Source organism: Sminthopsis crassicaudata, chromosome 1 (genome assembly GCF_048593235.1).
Source record: "Sminthopsis crassicaudata isolate SCR6 chromosome 1, ASM4859323v1, whole genome shotgun sequence".
NCBI lineage: Eukaryota > Metazoa > Chordata > Mammalia > Dasyuromorphia > Dasyuridae > Sminthopsis > Sminthopsis crassicaudata.
In genome coordinates, this window is record NC_133617.1 from 91,334,529 (window position 1) to 91,348,411 (window position 13,883).

General features: G+C 37.9%; 1 long non-coding RNA gene across 1 annotated transcript in view; it reads left to right on the top strand.

Moving 5' to 3' along the window:
• The window catches only part of LOC141540896 (uncharacterized), a 72,932-nt gene extending 59,144 nt beyond the window's left edge, over positions 1-13,788 (top strand). Inside the window, exon 4 of the long non-coding RNA XR_012481607.1 lies at positions 11,561-13,788. This is a non-coding gene — a long non-coding RNA (uncharacterized LOC141540896). The remainder of the gene's footprint in view (positions 1-11,560) is intronic.
• Positions 13,789-13,883: the final 95 nt, after the last annotated feature.

A 13,883-nucleotide genomic window follows, 5' to 3' on the forward strand; every position in this document is an offset into this window, starting at 1 on the left:
ATAATCCCAATAACAGCAATGCTGGGTCAAAGGGTATGCACAGTTTGATAACTTTTTGGGCATAGTTCCAAATTGCTCTACAGAATGGCTGGATTCTTTCACAACTCCACCAACAATGTATCAGTGTCCCAGTTTTCCCACATCCCCTCCAACATTCATCATTATTTGTTGCTGTCATCTTAGCCAATCTGACAGGTATGTAGTGGTATCTCAGAGTTGTCTTAATTTGCATTTCTCTGATCAGTAGTGATTTGGAACAATCTTTCATATGAGTGGAGATAGTTTCAATTTCATCATCTGAGAATTGTCTGTTCATATCCCTTGACCATTTATCAATAGGAGAATGGTTTGGTTTCCTATAAATCAGGGTCAGTTCTCTATATATTTTGGTAATGAGACCTTTGTCAGAACCTTTACTTTTAAAAATATTTTCCCAATTTGTTACTTCTCTTCTAATCTTGTTTGCATTAGTATTGTTTGTACAGAAACTTTTTAGTTTGATGTAATCAAAATCTTCTATTTTGTGATCAATAATGATCTCTAGTTCTCCTCTGGTCATAAATTCCTTCCTCCTCCACAGGTCTGAGAGGTAGACTACACTCTGTTCCTCTAATCTATTTATAATATCATTCTTTATGCCTAAATCATGGACCCATTTTGATCTGATCTTGGTATATGGTGTTAAGTGTGGATCCATATCTAATTTCTGCCATACTAATTTCCAGTTTTCCCAACAGTTTTTTCCGAATAATGAATTTTTGTCCCTAATGTTGGTATCTTTGGGTTTGTCAAAGATTAGATTGCAATAGATGTACCCTTTTTTGTCCTTTGTACCTAATCTGTTCCACTGATCTACCGTTCTATTTCTTAGCCAGTACCAAATGGTTTTGGTGACTGCTGCTATATAATATAGCTTTAGATCAGGTACACTTAGACCACCTTCCTCTGAGTTGTTTTTCATTAGTTCCCTTGCAATTCTTGACCTTTTATTCTTCCATATGAATTTTGTTGTTATTTTTTCTAGGTCATTAAAATAGTTTCTTGGGAGTCTGATTGGTATAACACTAAATAAATAGATTAGTTTGGGGAGTATTGATATCTTTATCAAATTCGCTCGGCCTATCCAAGAGCACTGAATGTCTTTCCAATTATTTAAATCTGACTTTATTTTTGTGGCAAGTGTTTTGTAATTTTTCTCATATAATTCCTGACTTTTCTTTGGTAGATGGATTCCCAAATACTTTATACTCTCAACATTTGTTTGCAATGGAATTTTTCTTTGTATCTCTTGCTGTTGCATTTTGTTGGTGATATATAAGAATGCTGAGGATTTAGGTGGATTTATTTTGTATCCTGCCACTTTGCTAAAATTCTGAATTATTTCTAATAGCTTTTTAGCAGAGTCTTTGGGGTTCTCTAAGTATACCATCATGTCATCTGCAAAGAGTGATAGTTTGATTTCCTCATTTCCTACTCTTATTCCTTGAATCTCTTTCTCGGCTCTTATTGCCGAGGCTAGCGTTTCTAGTACTATATTGAATAGTAATGGTGATAGTGGGCAACCTTGTTTCACTCCTGATCTTACTGGAAAGGTTGCAGTTTATTTCTATTGCAAATTATGCTTACTGAGGGTCTTAAATATATGCTCCTGATTATTCTAAGGAATAATCCGTTTGTTCCTATACTCTCAAGAGTTTTTAATAGGAATGGATGTTGGATTTTGTCAAATGCTTTTTCTGCATCTATTGAGATGATCATATGGTTTTTATTAATTTGATTATTAATATGGTCAATTATACTAATAGTTTTCCTAATATTAAACTAGCCCTGCATTCCTGGCATAAATCCTAATTGATCATAGTGTATTATCCTTGGCGATGATTTTCTGAAGTCCTTTTGCTAATATCTTATTTAAGATTTTAGCAACAATATTCATTAAGGAAATTGGTCTATAGTTTTCTTTCTCAGTTTTCGATCTACCTGGTTTAGGTATTAGTGACATGTCTGTGTCATAAAAGGAGTTTGGTAGGATTCCTTCATCCCCTATTTTTTAAAATAGTTTATATAATATTGGGGCTAATTGTTCTTTAAATGTTTGGTAGAATTCACATGTAAATCCATCTGGTCCTGGGGATTTTTTCCTGGGGAGTTGATTAAACGCTTGTTCTATTTCTTTTTCTGAAATGGGACTATTTAAGCAATTTATCTCCTCTTCTGTTAATCTAGGAAGCCTCTATTTTTGGAAGAAGTCATCCATTTCACTTAAGTTATCAAATTTATTGGCATAAAGTTGGGCAAAGTAACTCCTTATTATTTCTCTAATTTCCTCTTCATTGGTTTAAAGATCCTCCTTTTCATTGGTAAGACTAACAATTTGATTTTTCCTCTTTCTTTTTCTGATCAGATTTACCAAAGGTTGATCTATTTTATTGGCTTTTTCATAAAACCAACTCTTGCTTTTATTTATTAATTCAAGAGTTTTTTTTTTTTTTTGTTTTTTGTTTTTTTTTTTTTTTAACTTTCAATATTATTGATTTCTCCTTTAATTTTTGTATTTCAAGTTTGATTTTTGGTTGGGGGTTTTTAATTTGGTCTTTTTCTACTTTTTACAATGCAGGCCCAATTCATTAATCTTCTCTTCCTCTATTTTGTTCAAATAAGCATCTAAAAATATAAAATTTTGCCTTATTACCGTTTTAGCTGCATCCCACAGACTTTGGTATGATGTCTCATCATTGTCATCATCTTGGGTGAAATTATTGTTTCTATAATTTGCTGTTTCACCCAGTCATTCTTTTTTTTTTTTTTTTTTTTTTATTATATATATATATATATATATATATATTTTATAATATTATCCCTTGTATTCATTTTTCCAATTTACCCCCCCTCCCTCTATTCCTTCCCCCCGACGACAGGCAATACCATACATTTTACATGTGTTACAATATAATCTAGGTACAATACATGTGTGCGAATATCACTTTCTTGTTGCACAATAAACATTAGAATCCGAAGGTACATGCAACCTGGGCAGACAGATATTAGTGCTAACAATTTTCATTCCCCTGCCAGTGTTTCTTCTCTGGGTGCAGCTACCTCTGTCCATCATTGATCAACTGGAAGTGAGTTGGATCTTCTTTATGTTGAAGATTTCCACTTCCATCAGAATACATCCTCATACAGCATTGTTGTTGAAGTGTACAGTGATCTTCTGGTTCTGCTCATTTCACTCAGCATCAGTTGATTTAAGTCTCTCCAGGCCTCTCTATATTCCTCCTGTTGGTCATTTCTTACCGAGCAATAATATTCCATAACCTTCATATACCACAATTTACCCAACCATTCTCCAACTGATGGACATCCATTCATCCTCCAGTTTCTAGCTACAACAAAAAGAGCTGCCACAAACATTTTGGCACATATATGTCTCTTTCCGCTCTTTAGTATTTCTTTGGGATATAATCCCAGTAGTAGCGCTGCTGGGTCAAAGGGTATGCACAGTTTGATAACTTTTTGGGCATAATTCCAGATTGCTCTCCAGAATGGCTGGATTCTTTCACAACTCCACCAGCAATGTATTAGTGTCCCAGTTTCCCCACATCCCCTCCAACATTTGTCATTATTTGTTCCTGTCATCTTAGCCAATCTGACAGGTGTGTAGTGGTATCTCAGAGTGGTCTTAATTTGCATTTCTCTGATCAGTAGTGATTTGGAACACTCTTTCATGTGAGTGGATATAGTTTCAATTTCTTCCTCTGAGAATTGTCTGTTCATATCCTTTGACCATTTATCAATTGGAGAATGGTTCGGTTTCTTATAAATTTGGGTCAGTTCTCTATATATTTTGGAAATGAGACCTTTGTCAGAACCTTTGTTTTTAAAAATATTTTCCCAATTTGTTACTTCCCTTCTAATCTTGTTTGCATTAGTATTATTTGTACAGAAACTTTTTAGTTTGATGTAATCAAAATCTTCTATTTTGTGATCAATAATGATCTCTAGTTCTCCTCTGGTCATAAATTCCTTCCTCCTCCACAAGTCTGAGAGGTAGACTATCCTCTGTTCCTCTAATCTATTTATTATCTCCCTCTTTATGCCTAAATCATGGACCCATTTTGATCTTATCTTGGTATATGGTGTTAAGTGTGGATCCATATCTAATTTCTGCCATACTAATTTCCAGTTTTCCCAACAGTTTTTTCCGAATAATGAATTTTTATCCCTAATGTTGGAATCTTTGGGTTTGTCAAAGATTAGATTGCTATAGATGTACCCTTTTTTGTCCTTTGTATCTAATCTGTTCCACTGATCTACCGGTCTATTTCTTAGCCAATACCAAATGGTTTTGGTGACTGCTGCTATATAATATAGCTTTAGATCAGGTACACTTAGACCACCTTCCTCTGAGTTTTTTTTCATTAGTTCCCTTGCAATTCTCGACCTTTTATTCTTCCATATGAATTTTGTTGTTATTTTTTCTAGGTTATTGAAATAGTTTCTTGGGAGTCTGATTGGTATAGCACTAAATAAATAGATTAGTTTGGGGAGTATTGTCATCTTTATTATATTTGCTCGGCCTATCCAAGAGCACTGAATGTCTTTCCAATTATTTAAATCTGATTTTATTTTTGTGGCAAGTGTTTTGTAATTTTTCTCATATAATTCCTGACTTTTCTTTGGTAGATGGATTCCCAAATATTTTATACTCTTAACATTTGTTTGGAATGGAATTTCTCTTTGTATCTCTTGCTGTTACATTTTGTTAGTGATATATAAAAATGCCGAGGATTTATGTGGATTTATTTTGTATCCTGCCACTTTGCTGAAATTTTGAATTATTTCTAGTAGTTTTTTAGCAGAGTCTTTGGGGTTCTCTAAGTATACCATCATGTCATCTGCAAAAAGTGATAGTTTGATTTCCTCATTTCCTACTCTAATTCCTTGAATCTCTTTCTCGGCTCTTATTGCCGAGGCTAGCGTTTCTAGTACTATATTGAATAGTAATGGTGATAGTGGGCAACCTTGTTTCACTCCTGATCTTACTGGGAAAGGTTGCAGTTTATTTCTATTGCATATTATGCTTACTGACGGTCTTAAATATATACTCCTGATTATTCTAAGGAATAATCCATTTATTCCTATACTCTCAAGAGTTTTTAGTAGGAATGGATGTTGGATTTTGTCAAATGCTTTTTCTGCATCTATTGAGATGATCATATGGTTCTTATTAATTTGATTATTAATATGGTCAATTATATTAATAGTTTTCCTAATATTAAACCAGCCCTGCATTCCTGGAATAAATCCTACTTGATCATAGTGTATTATCTTGGAGATTATTTTCTGAAGTCTTTTTGCTAATATCTTATTTAAGATTTTAGCATCAATATTCATTAAGGAGATTGGTCTATAATTTTCTTTCTCAGTTTTCGATCTACCAGGTTTAGGTATCAGTACCATGTCTGTGTCATAAAAGGAGTTTGGTAGGACTCCTTCATCCCCTATTTTTTCAAATAATTTATATAACATTGGGGCTAATTGTTCTTTAAATGTTTGGTAGAATTCACATGTGAATCCATCTGGCCCTGGGGATTTTTTCCTGGGGAGTTGATTAATAGCTTGTTCTATTTCTTTTTCTGAAATGGGACTATTTAAGCAATTTATCTCCTCCTCTGTTAATCTAGGGAGCCTATATTTTTGGAGAAAGTCATCCATTTCACTTAAGTTATCAAATTTATTGGCATAAAGTTGGGCAAAGTAACTCCTTATTATTTCTCTAATTTCCTCTTCATTGGTGGAAAGATCCCCCTTTTCATTTGTAAGACTATCAATTTGATTTTCCTCTTTCTTTTTTTTGATCAAATTTACCAAAGGTTTATCTATTTTATTGGCTTTTTCATAAAACCAACTCTTGGTTTTATTTATTAATTCAATAGTTTTTTTACTTTCAATTTTATTGATTTCTCCTTTTAATTTTTGTATTTCGAGTTTAATTTTTGGTTGGGGGTTTATAATTTGGTCTTTTTCTAGCCTTTTAAGTTGTAAGCCCAATTCGTTAATCTTCTCTTTCTCAATTTTCTTCAAATAAGCCTCTAAAGATATAAAATTTCCCCTTATTACTGCTTTAGCTGCATCCCAAAGATTTTGATATGATGTCTCATCATTATCATTATCTTGGGTGAAATTGTTAATTGTTTCTATAATTTGCTCTTTCACCCAGTCATTCTTTAAGATGAGATTATTCAGTTTCCAATTACTTTTTGGTCTATTTACCCCTAACTTTTTACTGAATGTAGCTTTTATTGCATTGTGATCTGAGAAGAAGGCATTTATTATTTCTGCCTTCCTACATTTAATTTTGAGATCTTTATGTCCTAATATATGGTCAATTTTTGTATAGGATCCATGAACTGCTGAGAAGAAAGTATATTCCTTCCTATTGCCATTCAGTTTTCTCCAAAGGTCTATCATACCTAGTTTTTCTAATGTTCTATTTACTTTTTTAATTTCTTTCTTGTTTGTTTTGTGGTTTGATTTGTCTAAATCTGAGAGTGCTAGGTTGAGATCTCCCACTATTATAGTTTTACTGTCTATTTCTTCTTGCAGTTCTCTTAACTTTTCCTTTAGAAAGTTAGATGCTATACCACTTGGTGCATATATGTTTAGTATTGATATGGCTTCATTATTTATGCTACCTTTCAGCAGGATATAGTTTCCTTCCTTATCTTTTTTAACGAGATCTACTTCTGCTTTTGCTTGATCTGAGATAAGGATAGCTACCCCTGCTTTTTTGGCTTTACCTGAAGCATAATAAGCTCTGTTCCAACCTTTTACCTTTACTCTGTATGTATCTCCCTGCTTTAAGTGTGTTTCCTGTAGACAACATATTGTAGGGTTCTGCTTTTTGATCCAATCTGCTATCCGTCTCCGTTTGATGGGATCGTTCATCCCATTTACATTTACAGTTAAAATTACTAATTCTGTATTTCCTGCCATCGTATTATCCCCAGATTATACTTTTTTCCCTTGACCCCCCTGATCCCCCTCCCCGATATTTAATTTACAAACCCCCCTTGTGACGCGCAACCCTCCCTCTTTTTTTTTTTTTTTTTTTTTTAGGATCCCTCCCCCCTCCCTCCAAGTCCCTTCACTTATTCTCCTTTTCCTTTCCCCTTTTCCTCTCCCCCCTTTTAATGAGGTGAGAGAAAATTCTCTGAAAAACAAATATGTTAATTATTTACTCTTTGAGCCTCTTCTGATGAGAGTAAGATTCACACAATGATTCTCCCCCTCACTAAGTTCCCTCAGATATGGTGTATTTTCTATGTCTCTTCCTGGGATGTAGTTTCCCTCTTTTTATCACTCCTTCCCCTTTTTCTGAACCGACCTCCTTCCCTTTACCACACCCCCCTTTTTTTCTTTTATATCAGTAAAATCAAATTATCCTTGAGTATTTTTTATATACCCACAACAAAGTTACAGTTCTCAAGGGTTCTGTGTACCTTTTTCTGTTTCTCTTCAGTCTTGTGGATGTAGATCAAATTTTTTGTTTAAGTCTGGTTTTTTTCTTAGAAACATATAGAATTCCTCTGTTTCATTGAATGACCATCTTCTTCCATGGAAAAAGATGCTAAACTTAGCTGGGTAGTTCATTCTTGGTTGCAGTCCTTGATCTTTTGCCTTTCGGAATATCAGGTTCCAGGCCCTTCTATCTTTTAATGTGGAGGCAGCCAGATCTTGGGTGACCCTTATTGTGGCACCTTGGTATTTAAATTGTTTTTTTCTAGCTGCTTGCAGGATTTTCTCCTTTGTGTGGTAATTCTGCAGCTTAGCCACAATATTCCGTGGTGTTCTTTTTTTAGGGTCTATTTCAGAAGGAGTTCGATGAATTCTTTCCACATCTACTTTCCCTTCTGTTTCTATTATCTCTGGACAGTTCTCTTTGATAATTTCCTGTAAAATAGAATCTAGGCTCTTTTTTTGGTCATAGTTTTCTGGAAGTCCAATAATCCGCAGATTATCTCTCCTAGATCTATTTTCCAGGTCTATAGATTTTCCCAGTAAGTATTTGACGTTGTTCTCCAGCTTCTCATTTTTTTTGTTTTGTTTGACTGATTCTTGGGTTCTCTGTGAATCATTCATTTCTATTTGTTCCATCCTGACTTTTAAGGAGTTATTTTCTTCTTTCACAGTTTTTAGTTCTTTTTGTAAATGCCCAATTTCATTTTTAAATGAATTATTTTGCTCTATTGAATTTTTTTCCATTTCCCTAATTTTTTTTTTTTGAGAATTATTTTCTTTTTCCAATTCAGAAATTCTATTTTCTTGAGACTTTTTTATCTTTTCCAATTCAGAAATCCTACTTTCCTGTGTTTTTTTAACCTTTTCTAATTCACTAATTTTGTTTCCCTGCATCTCCTGTGAATTCTTTATTTTTTCCAACTCCAATTTCAGGACGTTGTTATTCTCTATCATAACTTCCCTTTCCTTGCCCCATTTTTCTTCGATCTCCCTCAATTTCTTAAGAGCTTCTTCTAGGAGAGAGTTATGTGATGGGGGGCAGGAATCGTTCCCCTTTAGGTTGTTATCTTCTGAATCTTTGCTGTTAACTTCCTCGGGGTTGGATACCCGCTCTTTCTCTGTATAGAAGGAATCTATAGTTTTTCTAGCTTTTTTGCTCATACTTAAAAAATGTTTTGGGGTCTGTCCCTGGGGTAGGAAATTATTTACTTCTTTACCAGCTTCCTCCCAGACCGGATGGATGCAGCGGCCCCTGCGCCCGCGCTAAGATAGAGCTCTGGGAGAGAGTTCCCCACCCCCTCCCTGGAAGCGCCTCAGAGGTGATTAGCACTGCTGTGCTTCGAGGGCGTAGAATAGTGAAGACAGCAAGAAGCTCAGCCTATGTGTCCGGGTGGGGAGTGGACGTCTGCAGCAGGTGACGTGAGAAGCCCCTGCGCTCAAACTGGAAGTGTCTGCCAGAAACCGCGGTCCCTAGTTCAAAGGTTCCGCTTCTCTGGGACTTCCTGGAGCTGAGTTCCACTCCCTCCAGCTAAGCTAGGCAGTGTGTGTTGCCTTGGGCCGTATCCACCCACTTGTCAGTCTCTTAACTATTCTCAGGAGGGAGCTGAGGCCACACCCCCTGGTGCCTGAGTCACCCCCAGGGTCCGGGGAAAATCTAATCTGAGTTTTAAAATATTTTGGCTTTCTCTTCTGAACTGCTAAATAATTAGCAGAGAAGAGCTAACAGCCTGTGCCAGATTCCTTTACCTCAGTGGCTTCTCTGATCCCAGAGCCCCTCCCAGCGCAATGGGCGCAGTGTGCCCCTACCCCACCGTCTGTGCTGGTCTTTCTTATTCCTCCCCTGAGAACTGACCTTTCCTGTTGAAACTCCAGATTCTCTTCAGCTGGTAAGTCGTGCTTCCAGTCCTTGTGGTATCTATCAGTCCTGAGCTAATTTTGAGACTTAATTTATCTAATTGGTTGTGAGGGAGTGAGGACGTTCACTGAGTCGTGTGTTTCCTCTCCGCCATCTTGGCTCCGCCCCCTCACCCAGTCATTCTTTAAGATTCAGTTTCCAATTACTTTTTGGTCTATTTACCCCTAACTTCTTATGGAATATAGCTTTTATTGTATTGTGATCTGAGAAGAAGGCATTTATTATTTCTGCCTTCCTACATTTAATTTTGAGATCTTTATGTCCTAATACATGGTCAATTTTTGTATAGGTTCCATGAACTGCGGAGAAGAAAGTATATTCCTTTCTATCACCATTCAGTTTTCTCCAAAGGTCTATCATACCTAGTTTTTCTAATGTTCTATTTACTTTTTAAATTTCTTATTTGTTTTGTGGTTTGATTTTCTAAATCTGAGAGTGCGAGGTTGAGATCTCCCACTGTTATAGATTTACTGTCTATTTCTTCTTGCAACTCTCTTAACTTTTCCTTTAGAAAGTTAGATGCTATACCACTTGGTGCATATATGTTTGGTATTGATATGGCTTGATTGTTTATGCTACCTTTCAGCAGGATGTCGTTTCCTTCCATATCTCTTTTAATTAGATCAGTTTCTGCTTTTGCTTGATCTGAGATAAGGATGTGGGCCAAGATTTCTCAGCAAAAGTGGTTTTGGAACTCTTCCACTGATGGGAGGCTATTGGATCTTTCTAAATGGTAGATGGCAGGTTACAGTTAGTACTGAGGAGAGGAACCAGCCTGAAGGCCTTGATAACAAGGATGTCCTCTTGGAAGAAATGCATCAGGACTGGTGAGGTGGTGTGCAAGAGAAGGGACTGAATGGGACCAGGAGGTGGTTTCCCAGAGGCTCTAGCAGCTCAGGCCTTGGTTTCAGGACATCACATGGTTCCTCTTCTCAGAGGATTGTAGGACAGGAAAGGTCAGACCTGGCTCTAAATTTCAGGAAGCCACATGATCCCTATTTTTAAAGGTCAGTAGGGGAAAAGAGGTCAGACCCTCAGCCAAAATTTCAGGCAGTCATGTGACCTACAGGACCTAGACAGCATTGCTGTTTCATTGGCCAATGGTTACTTCCTTTTCAGTCCATCCAATGAAGCTGAGACTTTTGCTATTTAATCCATTCCCTAGTTTTGGCCTGGGACCTCACATCATGCTGGGCTGCTCCCTTGGTGTGCTGGGACCTCTCCTTACGAGGAGGGAACCCATGCTTTCTGTGGGCATGTGGACATGTCTCAGAGTAGCCCATTTGAGTCAGGGGGTTGCACACAGATTCCTGCTTTTTTCCCTCTGTCCTTGTTTTTTGCCTGGGGGTCAGATTTTTTTCTTCCATAAGTGAGGAATGTGGTTAGGTGTGTAAAAAATTGTAATTCTTTCACTTTGGTCACTTGCTGTCTGAGCAACATGGGATTAAGGGAGCAAAGGAGAAACATTGGGAACAGAAATTTTGACAATGAATGTTGAAAACTCTATTTGGAAAAATAATAATTTTAAGATTAAAGTCATAAATTTTAAAGTAAATACTATACTCTATGAAATCTTTCCAAAGTAAGATCTCAGCCTTCTGCCATCTTCTCTCGTTTTCCTCCCTCTCCTTTTGTCTCAATTTTCCCCTCTTTATGTCTTCCCTCCCTTCCTCAGTTGGCCTCCCTCCATGGTGCCTTGTCTCTTTTTCTCCTTCCTATCTGCCCTGTCTCCACCCCCCTCTCACAATCAGCCCTCTGTTGAAATCTTTCCAGTATTTTACTGGGGTTGCTGATGTGTCTTGTTCAATTCCAATTGTAACCCCTGCCTATTTGAATTTTTTGTCCTTCCAAAATTTTGCCTTTGATCTGAGGGATTTTGAAATTTGGCACGTTTCTCCCTATGTGTTTTCCACAATAGATTTTGTTGAGATGGTAGTGTGTAATGGTCCAAGGAGGAGTCAGGCACAGTGAAACTGGAGGTAAAGAAGCAATAATGCCTGAGTCCCCTGGAAGTGGGTCTGCTGTCAACTCCCAGGGACCACCTCATGGGTGGGAACTCTGGTGGAATTGAGATGCACATCATCAACAGGAGGCGTCTCTTTTTCTGATTGGCTGTTCCAGGGACCTCATAGACCTCCTTAAGCTGTGGGAGGAGGAAGCAGGTCCTCTTTGGCCTGGTGTTCTGGGAGTCACCAGGAGGTCAGCTTGGCAGGAGGAGAACATGTGAATAAAAGACCTTGAGCTTGCACATGGCTGTTCTTAAACCCTCTACTGTGTATCTAAACCATCCTTCTTATGGAATGATGGCCAGAGATCTTTGAAGACCTCAGACAGAGGTAAGCATGGTAAAACTGGTTTAACACTGCAAAAGAAAGTGAATGGAGGGAGATTCCTCTGAGGACCTGGGTATTAGGAGACACTGGCAATAGTGAATGCAGAGTGGAACCAGGACATTCACAAATGTCCTGAATGCTTAGAGTTATCATAAGTGGTGCCCAAACTTGGGGTGTGCTGTAGACTGCCAGGCCCCCAGTAATTAATCTTGAAGACAAGGTAGTGCCTCACCCAGGAGGGAATGCAGAGAGGCATTATGGATCTAAGGATACCTAGGATCAAGCTCCAGCCCACAGCTATGCATGTGGCTCATGTAAATAGGTTAAAGAGCCAGATGGATGGTCTTTCAACAAAGGTCACTTCTGAAGAACAGCAGGAACTTGCTTTCAAGCTCCAAGGCCTTTACTCCTATGCCCATTAAATACACCTCAGCAAGAAAAAAATCCAGAGCTAATCAGGATGCTTGAGGGTAGAGAGTAAAAAATACAAGAAGTCTAGGTTGAGTTAGAGCTCAACCAAAAAATCACATGACAAAGAATTAAAAAAGAGAAGACAATTACAGGCTGAATTAGAGGTTGAGTTAGAGAAAGGAGAAAAAGTTAGCTAAGAGCAGTTAGAACAGCAGAAAGACTTCTGCCTACTGGCTGAAACTGAGAAGGAAAAAAACTAGCAGAAAGCTGGTGAACCTGCCATATGGAAACTAACCAAAGGAATCCTCTTTAGCATTTTGTTAATTTATCTCATTTGCTGCTGCTTAAGAGGATCTACTGGCCAAAGTAGGCATTTTACTACAGAAACTACCCTGCTAATGGGGATGGGATTTGGTTCTTTTCATATGCAAATTCAGTTTCTGCTTCAGTTCTGCCCACCACTGAGCATGTGCCTTTGGGGATTTTCCATTTCCTGACCCTCCTACCTCCACTCCACCTTCAGTGGCCTGAGGAGGAGGAGTGGGAAGGGCAATGATATCAGCAGGGCCCACTAGCCCCTAAGTCTTCATTACAAAAGGTGGGAAGTGTCTTCATTGCCTCAGTCAAGGAGAGATGATGGTCAGAGTCTCTCTGAAAATGCTGCATTCCAACCTGCTCAGTTAGTCTCTAACAAGCCTGTGTGGGTAAGAGTTTGCAGTTAGAGAGTAGTTTTTATGCCTATAGGACTACAGAGATGTTTTCTGGGAAACTGGAACTCCTCTTGGCTCACCTTGCAGAGCTTTTGCTTCCACTCAGTGTGAGCTTGATGGCCTCATCCCTGAGGGTGCTTATAAGACACTTGTCTATTCATAGGAGGGTTTGGGAAACTGAGGAATGTGTAACTATTGTTCCATTCAGTAATATAGACACTGTGTGATCTGTGACCCAGGAGGAGAAGGAACATCAGATTTATGGACTCACACTGGTGCAAAACAATTGGGTGATTTATTTATTCAAACTTTTGACTTCCAGCAACAGAAATCAGGGATATTAGAACTGCAGCTGTAACACCTGAACGTCCTTTGCTCGTCATCTGTATGAACGACACACCACTGAAAAGGTGGCTAGACCCACATGTAGATCACACAGCTATTAGAAGTCCCAGCTGGTCTGGTAATTGGCAAAAGATTACAGCAAACGCCCATATGTCTGGCACAAAAGGATCTATAGGAGCTGAAATTAGTGCTACCTCTGAGATGGGAATTTAAAGATGAGAAGTTTTTATTTTACAACTGAAAGGTTCTGCCTCAATCAGTGGGAAAGAGATCTTACAAAGTGAAAACATTCAGCTTCAGTAGGTATAGAATAGGAGCAACTTCATCAAGGACATTTACAAGCTTCTGCAAGTCCTTGGAATGCACCAGAATTTGTCATTGAGTGGAGAAAAAAAGTAAATGGATAGATGGAGACAATGGAAACTCTTCAGTTTGGCCATATGATGGCCTGGGGAGAGGCTTTGCTCTGTTTTCCACTTATACCCAATGCCTCCAAATTATTGGGTGGAAAACCAACACGCCACCTGACAAAGTCACTGAGTCATTGCTGCAGGACATGATTTTTCTTGTATACACCTGCCTCTGTGCCTTTCTTGACCAAAAGGTGTATATAATGGAAATTGCTGACTCAATACATGCCGCCTC